Here is a 12111-nt window from a genome sequence, read left to right on the forward strand (position 1 = left end):
CTGAGGCAGCAACATAACAAGGACCTTGAATGACAGGGGTATATTGCCTCTAATGGAATTCTCTGCAGGGTCAACGGAAAGGTAGGTGACTATCTTTCCTCTTCAGTTGCACATAAAAAAATGGAGATAATTAGAACTTCAAATACCTTTGAACTCATGCACAATAAAATACAGGGTATGCATCTGGCTAAAATCTATTTTGAAAACATAATTATAGTCTCCTTCTCTGCAAAACATTGTAAAGATATATGCTTTTATGCAACACTTTTCAAACAATTCCTGCCCCTTTAAAACATGAGTCTGGGCTGCATTCTTGAAAAAGATAAACCAATGTACTCCCAAGTACGTGGCATCTTTTCAAAGATACCACACATCCATCAGACCCACCGAGGTCACACAGTGACATCATCCAATTTCAGTGCATTTATGAGCAGTACTCTGGTGATTATGTCTACTTCAATTTAGTATTCTGTTCTTGGGCAAGAAGTATAATATCCTTATTCAGTGAAATGGCTGCATTTCTTTCTTTTTATTACATGCAAAATGTCTCATAAAAATTCCTGAATTTGATTTATAATAGCAAATATGTTTGATGTGCTGTTCTTCTACTAGTTCATTTTTAACTTTCGTTAACTCCTGCACAAATTCATTAAGTGCCTGGTAACAGAAGAGCATGTCACACAATATTACTTAAACATGATGTAAACCAGTAACACACAATAAATCTAATGTCACATCTCTTAACCCACTTGATCATTTCCCTTTGCTGGCAAGGTGGGCTGTTGATAAAATAAGCAGGCATGAACGTGACAGGTTCAGCAAAATGAAGTGCTTTGTCTCTTAAGGCTTCACGTTTCTGCCAATATAACCAAACTGAATAAGAAAGTTTTTTCCATGTATAGTTATATTTAACCATATTGAAAGTGATCTGTTACTGATGCTTACCCCTATTTAAGTAAGGAGACAGGCTTAGATGGACTGCATGTCTCCTGATGAACCAACATTTTGAGGATATTTGTCTGCTAGGGGGAAACAAGAAGCAAGGCTGGCTTCACCCAATAATTTTATTGGCTGGAATGGAACACGAGGGAAGGCATTTGCTTCTGTATCAGCATTCAGAAATCAGCAAATCTTTCCAAGATAAAGTAAATTTACTCCAGAAAAGAATGCCCATGAGGAACACTTAACTGGCGTAGCTACCACAGCATAACTGCTTTGCGTTAGCTATGTTGGTTGATTGCTTGGCCCCCAGTTTCTTACAGCCCTAGCAATTCACCGTGGCTGGTTCTATTGATCAGAGCAATGCCTTAACTGAACATCTTGAGGTCTCTTTTCCCACATCAGAAAATTTCAGAGAGGAAGCTGTTTCAATGGTAGCTTCAGAAAGTTGAAAAACACATATTGGTAATATTACTTGTAGCATTTAAGTTTATGACAACAGATCCAATCCAGATGGGGTCTTCAGTCTTTTATCACTGGTTCAGTTTCAGAAATGATCCATGGGTGAAGATCTGTAGCTCTAATAGAATGCACAGTGATGATTAAAGTTAAGTTTGCTAAGTAACTTCTAATTTGCTCCATAGATTTCACAATTTTTTACTAACTTGATTATGCATACGAGCCATCAACTGTATAATGTAAATATACTCTTACAAAATCCATGTGTCTTAGCTGAGGAAATATGAATGGGAAAGAAGGTGTGGTGTTCCTGGCTACCTGGCGAGATCTGCAATGGGTAGCAGCCAGTCCATGCAGGCATGCAGAGACCAGTGCTTTGGGATGTGTCAGACTTACCCCTCAGGTATAGATAGGGAGTACAACAGCTAAGGACAGGCAGCCACCACCACAGCAATTCCCGCTCACATTTAAGCTTGCATTCAGGCTGCCTTTTTGGGGCACTCCTCATCTGTCAGGCTGTCAGCTGGATTAACAGATTTGGCAGAGGCAGCTGCTCCTGGCTTATCCCCTGCTCAGGCTGAGCCATGCCATGGGCTGACGAGGGGCCCCTGTGGAAGATGTGATCTTATGACAGTCACGTTTCATGCCTGAATGCTTACTTTTGGGTGAAGGAAAGCCAGCTTTCTCTGTCTCATCTCCTCTTACTGCTATAAGAAAGATAATACAAGGAAAACATAAAACAAAAACAGTTTAATAAATGATAGTTAAATGGAGGCCATGTGTTGTTTGTCATCTAAGTAAACTGTTTTTGTTTTTTTTTACTAGCATAGTAATTTGAGTGGTGACAAAGTTCTTGTTGTAAAGGAATCTGAGAAAAAGGCAACAGCACTCACCGAAGGTCCAAAACAGTGAAGGCTTTGTTAGAAAGAAAGCTGTACCACCGAATTAATGTTTGATTTGGCATAGGCTTGCCAATAGCCAGTTTATTATGAGCTTTGACTTGTCCATCACCTCATAAAAGCCAGATGAAGTTACAATGAAAACATGATTTTAGACATTTTAATAAATAATAAGCATATGGCAAAACTGAAAATTATAGAATATGTTGTTTGACAACAAAAAATGTTAAAACCCAGAAGCTTGAGGGAAGCTCTGAGAAATGAGAAGCCTCTTGCTGTGGCATGGCAGCCACCCCACAGCATGCTATTGTCCCACATGCACTGGTTTTCCTGCAGGTCACAGCCTGAAGGGTTTTCTGCTCTGTGAGGTTATTTTGGTGCCAGGCCCTGAATACTTGAGGCTTCTGCTACTGCTGTTTGACAAGATACGAGAAAACCTGTATCCAGGCTTCCAAGCCAAGGGTGGCAGGGAAAGGGTGAACTGAGAGATGACCTTGGTTATATAGGAACTCAGGAGAAGAGCCTTCAAGATAGTTTCTCATCACGCCAGTTGACAGCTAAAGGCTGCCCTGCCAGGGGAGCTGCAGGTCTAGGTAAAACCAAGGGCCAGAAGCTTGCTGTCTTCACAGCATCCAAATCCACTGAGCCAAACACAGAAGAGACAGAAGACAGACATAAGTGGGCAGTAGGCACTTAAAATGGTAGCCATCTCATTAAGAGACAAAGGCTTCTGGAGAGGAGGAGGAGCCTGGACCAGTACAGAACACAGAGTTTGAGGTGTTCATCACACTTACTGGATAAAGAAAACATTGCTCATCTTCAGATCATTTAGTATTACAACAGGTAAACGGTCAAGGAAGAGGAAAGAACAGCTGGGGAGAGGCTGAAGTGACTATGAGTGGATGCAAAGAAACAATAAGGGGGCAAGCTAGGTAAAATTAGGCTGAGGCAAGAACTTTGCTTATATGAGGAAACAAAATGAGGTGATGGTGAGAAAACAGCATGCTACAAAGTGGATAGGTTTCCACCACGTCAGAACTTTGTGTTTTATCTAGAAGCATCTCTGCCTGAAAAGCAGGATAGCGTTTTCCTAAGGAAGTAGGATGAGGGAGGCCATCCCCAACATATCAGTGCTGGAATCTACATTGACATTTGCCCTGTCTAGTGACCTTCAATGACAGAAAGATGATAAAAGGCCAGATCAAGGCTCTAAGGAATGAAATACCCTACCTCTGACAGGAAGAAAAAACAGATGTCTGGGAAAGGAAGCGAGATAATGCAACCAAAGTTCCATGACCCAAGAATGGGTATTCTTTCATTTAATGGCCTACCACAAACTTCCCTTGTAACTTGTTCTGCTTTGCCATATCAGCATCTACAATATCCTTTGGCAGGAGATTTCACCAATCTTTTACTATTTGCATACTACCTCTTCTTTGTTACAACTCCTGTTAGCCTCATTTGATGCTCCCTAGTTCATGTGATAAAGGAATACTCTGTCATTTTTGCTGTACTCCTATTAGAACCAAACCAACTGTGCCAGCTGTATCATTTCATTGGTGAAGAGCCTTCTTCTACTTTGCTGTTCATAATCAAAAAGCATTCATTTGATCATTATTACTTTCATGTTTACTCTCTCAGCCATCAGCATTTTATTACTCCATTATTTACCTTTTTCTCCAGATTGCTTAGAAATAAGCTTAAGTGCAAAGCTTTCCAAAGCTACAAGATTTAACTGGCATGTTCCCTTCACTGCAAGAGCCACTTACACCTACTCTGCTTGTCTTCTGACCACAACAGCTACATTCCCAATGTTAGATTCTCTTCCTTAGTCTACATCTACTCCATTTCACCTGAAGAACTCCAACTCCAACAAATAGTTCTACAAATCCAAACAGGCTACCTAAAGAAGATGATTTAAATGCATGCCTGCTGCTCCTGACAAGTAAACTTGATAGGCTGGAGAGAGCGCTTGCTTCTCAAAAGTATGACAACATTACCCATGGGGCTGCTAATTTTTGTTCATAGTTCTGTTCTCATTAACCAGCATTTCACGTATCCCACATTTCACTACACCAGTGCTTGGCTGTGCTGCTGAGCCAAACTACTAAGCAAGCACACAACAAATTAAAATAGATTGATTCAAAGTTTTTTGGAATGTTAATTTAATAGTTAAAATTTGAATTTCATTTCTTGCAAGCTAACATAAATCCATCCATTATGTAAGGAAAATACATCTATTTCTGCAAGGGAGAAACTAGCCTTTAACTGCAGTTTCAGCTGTAAGTATATTTCTTTGGACTCCTGAGCATCCTTTAATTGCTGTATATTGCATGCTAAAATTTGAACAGATAAGGAACCCCCAGTATGATGGCCTTGATATTTGGTTGCAAGACTTGACTTTTTTGGAGGGGGGGGGGAAACGAAGAGAAGGCAAAAAGACTCGTCATTGGCCAGAGACACCCAGCAAGGAGCTCCATCTGTCTATTTCATGGCAGTAAACTTTCTTTTCCAGCTTTATTTTCTACAAAAATGAAATGTAGATGAATGCACCACCTTGTCTGCTGTCGTGGGTTCTTGTACATAAACACACCAAACCTATTTTAAACTCAGCATTACAAAATCCCCAATAAGTCAGACAAAACTTCACATACACATAGTCAGTTCATTAGCATGGAAACTAAAATCAGTTTCTTTTTCTGAGAAAGGCACCTGGCTCAATTAACAGCTCACAAGTTTCAAGTTTACAGTCAGCTACAATAAAGACTGCCTTCTCTAAAAACCTCCCTGGAATATGGAGCTTTAGCAAGTGGTTCTACAGGGGAATGGGATAACTGGCTCACAGTGTTTCTTTTTCTTCTTTTCCTCCTAACATTTTAGCATCTTATTAATAAAGTAAAATTTTGTAGCATATTAGGATGCTTTAAAAAAAGACAGCAGTAGCTCAGAGATAGAACCACATGGCCGGCCATATTTTGCATTAAAAATATCCGAGAAATAAATTTTACTTAAGTTTTAAAACACTGTATTAGAATCACATTAATCTTTGTGTTTATGAACACAAATACTCTGAAGTTTGTAATTCTATGTGATTTTTAAGAAGCTATTACTAACAATCATAAGTTTACGCATTTATTTGGAGCTGACTAACTAATATTTATGAATAGAAATGTTTGAAGAAAAAAGTGAAACAGACAGTTTTTCTCTTTTTCAAAACTTTATTAGGTAGACATTACTAGATGACATTGTAAAACCCCTTGTGTGCAAGTGAATGAACTCTACAATATGTCTTCTCACAACTCATTAAACGCACAATCCCCCCACGGCTTCCAATTGTTAGTTTTAAGTTGGAGTGCATTCAAATGCTACTTTACATTCTTCTGTTTCACCATGGGGGAACACTTCTTCAGTTTGTTAATAACAAGGGGTTGGGTTATCAGTGTAAGTGAAAGGAATGCTTTGAAAGGAAATGAAGAACCTTAAGTCCAGACTTAGGAACTTCACTCAATACGGACACCAGAATCGACGCATAGCCTTTTAAACTGAACTGCCTAGCACAAATGTGATTGTATTTAGCAAAGTGAAGCAGTACACAGACATACCCACTACTGAATACTAGTGAGGTAACATATTGAAAACAAACTGTTAAAAAATTCACTTACTTTCAAAAGGTCCTGTCCAGCAGGACGAACATTGGCAGAACAACTTCCCTCGTATCCACGCATGTACATGTGCATATACAGCCTGTATCATCTATAGCTTTTTAAAGAACAGGATTTTAGTTATACATTCATCAGGACAAGTTTAAAATCATACATTACTATGGTAAATTCAACAGAGGATTTCAGTGAGCTGTTTCTAGACCTCCTAAACTAAAAGGCACTCTGAAGAGGGTAGCAAAAAATAATCCTCACATTGACACAAACTGAAGCAGCCACAGAGGTATGCAACAGGAATTATTGGTATAAATTTAACACACCAACTGGAATTACTGTAAAATATTGCCCAGGATTACCAAACATCTCTGTCAAGTTACATCATGAAGACCCATTGATGCTATCCTATGCAACAAGTATAGTTATCAGCTCAAAGCAAAAGACATGTATCAGAAGAATTTAACAGCATTTTGGTTGCTTGCCTGCTGGTTTTAAGAGAGCAGAATGATACCCAAAGAAGTAATTTTTTTGAAATAAACAGCAATTCTTGGGAGTGATGAAGTATTTTGACATGGTGCCTCATATCCAGTGGGTTACAGAATGACACAGTTCATGCCTAAAAGTTGGACGTAATACTGAAATAGCATCTATTAGTATTTCATGATAATTAATTCAATATGACTGTATCAAATTCCCTACCATCAAAAACTTCAGATTTGAAAGCTGAATCCTGATTAAGCACTCACGTATGATGCGTTATGAAGAAGTGATACTCCAAGTGACAGCCATATTACTAATTAACAACTCCAGCAGGAGAAAAGGCCTCTTACGCAGTTCAGAAAAACTAATGAATTTCAAGCAAATAGGTCCAAGAAGATAGTATTCTCATCTTCATCTTTTTCCTTCTTTCCTTCACAAATTCTTAGCGAAGGAAATTGAACACAGTGAAAATGTTTTTATTATGAATCTACAATAAACAGACTTCCTAAACATTTTTCATCTAACACCCACCAGCTGTCAACTCTTAATTTCCTTCTGATAATTACCATTTAGTAGTCCCAATTTTTTTCCTCTAAGGGTTCATATAATTGAAATTTTTTAATAAAGCTTTTCTTGGCACCTGATTTCAAATATATGGACAAAAGAAGAGGGAGCAATGCTAGTAAGGAAAAGACCATTAGAAAAATCTAACTCATAAAAGCTAAAAGCTGCCCCCTGTTCCCTGGGACAGTAATCCCAGAAAAACTCCACAGTATCCATTGGAAAGGTTTCCAAAGTTGGAGAAATGAATGGTATTTTTGCAGATCATATATCTCCCCTTGAAGTGAAGGGCAAAACAGAGATCCCAGAGTTATTCCACTAGGCATCACTATCCACTCTGATGGACAAAACCATCAAGGTTCCTACCCCAGATGAATACCAGTTTGTATTAACGGGATACGTTAGCTCAAATTGGATACCACTGAAATCCTGTTAAACTGCTCTGAATCCCAAACCACCCACAGTGCACCCCTGTGCCCCATGCTTCTCAGTAATTCCATCTTCACAAATCTTGAAGACTGAAGGTGAACATACTACAACTGTAGTTTGACATAAATTCAGTTGAATTCTTATCTCTGAAGAGAAGCAGGTTCTTTTTAGTAGTTGAAGATGCCTAGCTGATTATGCTGGAAGACCAAACTAATTCTGACAACACGTGTAAGATGCATTTCTGCAAAGTCTGAAGATGAATAGGAAGTTAGAAAAAACTGAAATGAGATGAAGATCAGTAGAATTACAATAGGCATGTCAAGTTAACGTCATCACTCATGAAACAATAACTTGCTCACTAACAATGTTCTTCAACCTTCTGAGCAAGCCAGTATTTAGTCTGGCTTAAAACATCTGTGTGTAGGATTGACTACTTAACAGATATTGCTCTATCAAGGGGAGCATGGAGAACACTTTTCATTTGTTTCAAGCAATAAGGCACTTACACATTTAAAATTTCTCATTATATAAAACACACAATACTGGAATTCAAGTGTTGATTACATGGATATTGCCTGCCTCCAGCTTTTATAGCCTTACTCTGAGTCATGCAGAAAGTTCTAACCGCTAATGCACATAGATTTTAAGCAACTCAAATGTGGAATTAGAGGTTTCTTTATTAATGAAACTGAGTTTTGTCCAGCATTCTACATGTGCCAGAAACAGCTAAACTAAAAAGGATGACTTATCACTTTTCTAACCTTGCATCCCATTACTCAGATTAAACTTAAAGGGAATTCTTGACACTAAAATAGAGGAAGAAATGGGAAAAGGAGAAAACTTCTCATCAACTCGTTGAGAAACTAAGATGAAGCTCAGCTTCTCAGAAACACAGACAACCTTCTCAGCAACTACCATTAATTCTCATCTCTACCACAGGCAAGACAATTTTCAGCCTTAAAGAGTTATTTGGACTCAAATGGTTAGTTCTGTAACAAAATGCTGCCTAATTGGAAAAAAAAATGCAAAATTAAAAGTCGTAAAGAAGAAGAGATTTCAGTAGTTCGCATTTAAATAAATACAATACAAATAATCTTTTCCCAATGTAGCTCAGCAAAATCTAATGTGATCATTTCCTAAGATCCAATTTTTGTCTTCAACTATTTCCAGAAATCAGTTTCAGATTATGAAATCCAAAAGGAGTTAGAAATCAAGTGTATAATTAATGGAAACATGGTAAACATTTTATTATGAGATGGTAAACAGTGATATGGAAAAATCTACACCTGTTCTTGTAACTTCTGGACATGAAACAGCATAATGTAAATTGATACCAAAGAACTCTTCATAGTGCATTTTTATGCAAAAAAATAGTTCATGAGTAAAGACTGATCTCCTTATCCACAACTTGCATAAGAATAGAGAAGTTCACTTGGAAGAGACCTACAGAATCCCAATTTCTGATTGCTTCAGAGCTAACCAAAACATACATCATGTTGTTGAGGGCATTGTCCAAATCCCTTGAACAGGCATAGAACATCAGCCACCTCTCAAAGAAGCCTGTTCCAGGGTTTTACCACCCTATAGACATGTTTCCTAATACCTCGTCTTAAGACATGAAAGAAAAATATTTCTTGACTGCATCAGTGTTTTTACAAGACATTTAAAATATGTGAAAAGCTTGTTTGGTTCTGTGAGTAGATTTTCATTTTAAAAATGAGGTAAATGTGGCACTGTATTAGTAATATCATGTTCAGTACAGAAGGATAAAATTGCAACAATACTGTTTTAAGTTTGTCAAGTTTTCAGCAAGACAAAACACTGAATGGGGCTAACATGCAACAAAGTTCAAGCAAGTATGTGCAAAATCCATTTTATACTAACACCAAACATTTTTTACGTAAGTTTCTCCTCTTTAGACTTCAACCCATACAACACACTTCAGATCTACTTTTCATGTTTTGATAAGCCAACTAAGCTCCAAAGAAAACTTCTTCCACACAAATATGCATTCTTAACAGACTAATAACTATAATACCTGTTTTTAAATTAAAAATAGGTATTGAGAAGTGAACAATTTGAATTACTCTTAAAAATTTATGTGCTTTTTCTTTTCTTTCTTTTTTTTTTTAAACTTAGGGAATAACTAATTAAAGCCTAAAACAAGTCATCACCATTGAAATCAAGCATGCACTGGTTTCATTTCTCTACCTTACAGCATTTCGATGTGAGGCTAAGAGCATCAGTGATTAGTTGCACTAAAGGAATGAGGACTCCATTCCTTATTGGAGAACAAGTACAGATCCTGAACCCACATACACAGATACAGAAGAAACAGCAAGGAAGTTATACTCTCATGTAACTGAAACAATCCACATTTGGTAGCTTGCTTTTTTAATTAAAAACAAACAAACAAACAAACAAAAAAAACAGTAGCAATGTGCCAGCTTCAGCAGTGACCACACTGCTAGTCTTGTAGCTGAATCAAGACTCAGCTGTCTCTTTCATGTAGCAGTAGTACGAAAAGCCAGCAAATATACCAGCAGTGTTACTTTTTAAATATGTGTCTTCTTTTCAAAGTTCATGCGTTAAGCCTGAAAAATATTAAACAGCTATAACTCCAGTTCTTATACCATGCTTACATTTGTTAGAATTTTAAAATAGGTTATTTAACACTTTCTGTGGACATTGTTTTTAATGTTACTGGTAACTCAAATCATTAAGATCCCTCTCGTATTAAAAGCGTACATTCATTCCCCTGACTATTTGCTTTAGTAAGAATGCTATTTGGACAGTCTTCCTTTATGATAGTTTGCATTTCAGAAATAAATTAGATTTTTAAGTAGCTGCATAATGGTTGTCATTTATGGCTGTTAACATACTTCTTAATATTTTGGAATATCAAAGAATTTTGGCCCAATACTGTGCTGGCATAAAATGCGCATAAATTTCCTGATTTAAAAGGGCTAAGGCTGATTTCAGGAGCAGACCCACTACAGAATTAGAAGATAGGAAGAGATTCTCTCTCTAGTTTCCTTGTGTATGATTCTTTCCACCAGCACACCTCTGTTTATTAACAGAGATGAATATAGATTATAAAATAACAGAAATCCATAGTTCTCCTGCACAACTTGGCACTATGCTGTAATTATCATACCAAGAATTATGACTGATGCAATGTCTGTTCAGGAACAAAACTACCACAACTAATTAAAAAAAAAAACACTCAAATTGTCTGCATGGCAAATTGTTTGGCTACTGATCATGAAATGGTTTCTCAGATCTAAGAGGCAAGGGAAACCATTCTATCACTGGGGAATTTGTACCCTCTGACAGAATTATTGTTCTTTCTACATACCACTCAGTGTTACACAGGCTAATCAATATTTTTAATAAGTACAACTTTACATTGGTCAAAACCAATAAATATATGCAAATAATAAAAAAAGCTATCATACCAGGAAGAGTTATGAAGTAAGCAGTAGTAACAAAAATAAAAATCCTCCCTTTCGTACACATTTGCACTGCCCCAGAGAAAGATAAAAGATCAAAGTGCACTGCATTTTAATGACATTTGTAAGATTATGAGTAGACTACTTACGAAGGTGATAAGAATTGAAAACAATTTTTTTTTTTTGTGCAGAACTAAAATTGATGGGTCTTTCAGAGCACAGGTCTACTCCAAACTGCACTTCTGGCTCTCACTTCTATCCAACCCAGTTTCCTACTCTCAATGTCAAACACATTTACAAAAAAGAACCATACAATTATTTTCCAGTTACATGTCCTTTGTGAGCTCTTTCAGTACACAACTACACTCAAAGTCCACAGCAGGCAAAAAAAGACTCTGCCACAGATACGGCTAAGAGCCTTGAAACTTGACCCAGTTAATGAAGTCTCAAGAGCAGAAGAGCAGCATGGAGCAAAAGGAGAAAAACAAAAAAAAGAATTAAAAAACTCAAACCAGAACTCAATAGATCTGCACACAAAAAAAAAGCATTTATTTGGCCATACAGATTTACTCAGCATGTAGAGCACATACCTAGAGTGGCCAGTTTGAAAGCATAACTGAAAACTGTTATAGCTCAAACTATGCCATACCAACCCGAAGATAGCTGATCTGGAATCAGGAGCTAACTTGAAGACATGAAATACATGGAAGTGTAGAGTGACACATGGCTAGAACAACTCTTGTTACTTCAGTCTCATCTGAAGACCAAGAACAAGACAGACACTTTAGTTGTAGGGGGTATAATTATTGACAGGTCCTACAAAGATAGCAGAGAAAGAAGTCCACAAAGGCCCCACCACTGTAGGGAAGGCCAGCACTGTTGAAGCTGTGCACCTCCATCCAGGTTATCCAAATGCAGGGAAAGATGACAGGTCAAAGTGAAAAAGCAGCTTCAGCCCGAACTGCAAGCAGTCTCTTGCAACTGGTACAACCTAGAGGTCTGCCCTAGCCTCTAGAAGCCAGCAGAGCTCTGCTCAGCCTGGAGCCTCTGCAGGGCACGCAGCTCTGACCCAGTGCAAAAGAGCCTAAGTACATTAACATAATGATTTCCAGACAGCTTAGAAATTCAGCTCACTTAGAACAGATTTAAGCACTTAATTTGAATACAGATACTGGTGAGCAAGCAATTCTTAGAAGAATAAATAATCCTGAATATGGCGAACGGAATCTGGATACT

This window comes from Meleagris gallopavo, chromosome 2, assembly GCF_000146605.3.
Source record: "Meleagris gallopavo isolate NT-WF06-2002-E0010 breed Aviagen turkey brand Nicholas breeding stock chromosome 2, Turkey_5.1, whole genome shotgun sequence".
In the NCBI taxonomy this organism is placed as follows: Eukaryota; Metazoa; Chordata; class Aves; order Galliformes; family Phasianidae; genus Meleagris; species Meleagris gallopavo.